The sequence below is a fragment of the Primulina eburnea genome, chromosome 9 (genome assembly GCF_022965805.1).
Source record: "Primulina eburnea isolate SZY01 chromosome 9, ASM2296580v1, whole genome shotgun sequence".
Classification (NCBI taxonomy): Eukaryota; Viridiplantae; Streptophyta; class Magnoliopsida; order Lamiales; family Gesneriaceae; genus Primulina; species Primulina eburnea.
This window is the reverse complement of record NC_133109.1, coordinates 25,426,020-25,429,706: the sequence shown is the minus strand read 5'-3', so window position 1 is coordinate 25,429,706 and position 3,687 is coordinate 25,426,020. Positions and strand designations below refer to the sequence as shown.

General features: G+C 39.8%; 1 non-coding gene across 1 annotated transcript; it reads left to right on the top strand.

Annotated features, from left to right (window-relative positions):
• The first annotated feature begins 299 nt into the window (after positions 1-299).
• LOC140842206 (small nucleolar RNA R71) lies at positions 300-406 on the top strand. Its single transcript, XR_012120337.1, has one exon. It is a non-coding gene; the product is annotated as a small nucleolar RNA R71 (small nucleolar RNA).
• Positions 407-3,687: the final 3,281 nt, after the last annotated feature.

The window sequence follows — 3,687 nt, the reverse complement described above, 5'->3', positions numbered from 1 at the left end:
CACAGAAAATCTCTTGCAGACGCATAGCCGATCCACTCGCACTCATCCCATCAATCTTTCTGTTCAAAGCCTCCAACTGTGCTGACACCGCAGACAAATCAGTAACTTGATTAACTCCCGCACCTCGTTTCTGCCTATCAGAGTGAGGATGATAGCTGCTAGCAGCCATCTCCTCCAATAATTCATATCCTTCCTCAGCCGTTTTTCTCAGCAAGTTACCACAGGCAGCAGCATCTATCATGGTACGGTTAGAAGTAAGCAGACCGTAGTAAAAAGTTTGAACAACTAACCCAAGAGGTAGCTCATGGTGTGGACATCTCCTCAATAAATCCTTGTATCGCTCCCACGCCTCGTAAAGTGACTCAAGCTCATATTGAGCAAAAGTAGTAATGTCGGCTCTCAGCTTCATAGTCTTCGACGGAGGAAAGTACTTGGTCAGGAATGCCTTCGCCATATCCTCCCATGTAGTGATAGACCCTACAGGCAAACAGTTTAACCACGCCTTAGCTTTATCTCTTAGTGAAAATGGAAATAAACGCAAACGAACAGCATCATCAGACACAGCATTAAACTTAAAAGTATCGCAAATTTCAAGAAAATCAGCTATATGAGAATTAGGGTCGTCAAGTGCACTTCCCCCAAATTGAACAGTGTTTTGAATCATCTGAATGATAGCTGGCTTGATCTCAAACTGGTTAGCTCGGATGACTGGTCTCACGATGCTTGGACGTGCTCCATCAAGAGACGGTTGTGCATAATCCATCATCGGAATGCGACGTGGTATCTCAACTTGTCTATTGTCACGCTGTTCCTCTCCACGTTCTTGCTCGTGTCTTTCCATCTGTTCTTTGAGTCTTTGTTGCTGTCTTCGTCTGCGGAAAGTTCTTTCGATTTCAGGGTCAAATTCAAGCTCCACGTCAAGTGATCTTGGCATGCACCACAAGAAAAATCTGCAACACAATGAGAGTATCAAATAATAATGAAATAAATAATACTAAAGAATTTAAATGAAAAATAAAAAATTGTGAATCAACAGTCCCCGGCAACGGCGCCAAAAACTTGATCGAGCAAAACTTGCACAGTGAATGGTCCCAAAATTTGTTTTATAAATGAAAGCTCGATTTAAAATATCGCAAGTGCACGATAGTCAAGTTATAATAAACGTAAGTGAATACGAGTATCGATCCACAAGGACTGCGTTACAATATTCTTATTTTCACTTCAATTTCTTTAGCAACGATAGATTGAGTTGGTGATTAAACTAAAGTGAATTTAATAACTAAAATGATTAAAATGCAAGAACAAATAATCAAGAAATCAATGATTAGATTGGATGTAAATCAAATGAGAAGCGAATTTGTTGGGAATTATCAGTTCACCTACCGCTCGTGTTCAAATAATTATACTCGACTTTTACTCGTGCATTCGACGGAATTCCCTAGACTAATTAATATACTCTGTCGAGCTATATTAATACTAATCATAAACATGCAGTAATCAAGTATCCTCAATTATTTAACAGTTCACGATTGCATTACGTTCTATGAAATCCGCTAGCTTTCATCCGGGTGAATTATCACTATCGACACGTACCCAATTCCGTATATCTACTAAAATTGTAAATCCGTGGTCTATGCTATTCGATCCTATTGTCAATTATTCTATCGAAATCATTAACAACATGAAATAATCAAAGGAAGTTAGCTAGACTTCAATTGAAATAAGAAAGCGCAAAAGCATAAACAAATCACTCATAAAAACGTCGATAAATAATGTTAAACCACGAGTACGGGGTAGGATCCCCTCAAATCCCAACAAATATAGAGTTTAGCCAACCAAATTCATACTAAAAATCAACAATCTATGCAAGAGAATAAAATACTGCATAATAAAATACTAAATATGACGATGGAAGATGGCTGCGACGCTTGGAATTCTCGAGTTCTTCGAAAGTCTTCCTTACTCCTAGCCTTCTCTCCCAGAAAAATTGATGAAAATATGATGAATCCTCCTCTAAGAGGCGCCCAATCTCGTGTATTAGGTTAGTGGTCTTGGATAGAGTCCATGAAAATAGAAACAAATCTCGCAGAATCTTGCTGGATCGCGTGACTCGCTAGGGCGGTAGGTTTTGACCGCTGGGGCGAGTGACTCTCGAATAAAAATCTTTAGCCTTCTCTCTAGTCTCGCTGGGGTGGCCACTTTTGACCCCCCGAGCGAGAGATCTTCTGTTAAATTATCTTGTCCAGGCTAGCAGTCTCGCTGGGGCGGTCAGTTTTGACCGCCCTAGCGAGAGGTCTTCTGTTCGAAATCCTCGGTAAGACTAGAATGCTCGCTGGGGCGGTCAGTTTTGACCGCCCTAGCGAGGCTTCTTCGTTGTTGTGCCCATTTTCTGCCATATTTGGTTCCATTCCTACAAAATACCACAAAACACACGAGATCAGTCATATGCTAAATAATGCAAACAAAATGCAAGAATAAACTAGAACAACCTAATATGATGTATGAATGCGACTCGAAACCAACACTAAAAACACGTAAAAACGAGTCCTATCAAAACGCCTATAAAAACCAGCATGCCCTAGGAAACTTCTAACTACTTTTATTGATGAAGGTGGTGGTAGGTTTTTTGATTACTTCCACCTTGGCCTTGTCGACCTCAATTCCATTCTCTGATACCTTGTGTCCTAACACAATCCCCTCTTGAACCATAAAATGACACTTCTCCCAATTTAACACCAAATTGCTCTCTTCACTTCTAATTAACACCAAGTTCAAATTCTCTAAACATTCATTAAATGAGGAGCCAAAAATAGAGAAATCATCCATAAAAATTTCAAGGAAATTTTCAATCATGTCATGAAAGATAGCGGTCATGCATCTTTGAAATATTGCAGGTGCATTGCATAAACCAAAGGGCATACGCCTAAACGCAAAAGTACCATAAGGGCAAGTGAAAGTAGTTTTCTCTTGGTCCTCAGGTGCAATTGTGATTTGATTGTATCCCGAATATCCATCTAAAAAGCAATAAAATTCATGACCTGCTAATCGTTCAATCATTTGATCGATAAATGGCAAGGGAAAGTGATCTTTACGGGTTTCATCATTCAATTTCCTATAATCTATGCACACACGCAAACCCGTAACAGTTCTAGTGGGAATCAACTCATTTTTTTCATTAGTAATAACAGTAATCCAACCCTTTTTAGGCACACATTGTACAGGACTTACCCACGCACTATCAGAGATAGGATAGATAATACCTGCATCCAGAAGTTTAATTGTTTCAGCTTTTACTACCTCTTGCATCTTTGGATTGAGTCTCCTTTGTGGTTGTGCTAGAGGTGAGTATTTATCTTCCATCAGAATTTTGTGCATGCAGATCGAAGGACTTATCCCTTGTATGTCTGAAACCTTCCAAGCGAATGCTCCTTTATGCTCCTTGAGGACTCCCAAGAGCTTACTCTCCATATCATCTGTCAAAGAAGAGGAAATAATAACAGGCAATTTATTATTTTCTCCTAAATATACGTACTTGAGATGTGGAGGTAGTGGTTTGAGCTCCACAGTAGGTGGCTCCTCTAGGCTTGACTTTTGAGGCATTAAATCTTTTCTGTCTCTCAATTCCTCTAGTCTAAGCCTCACTTGCTTTCTCCAAGGTGGAATGGCATTCAAGTGAGCTACCATCTC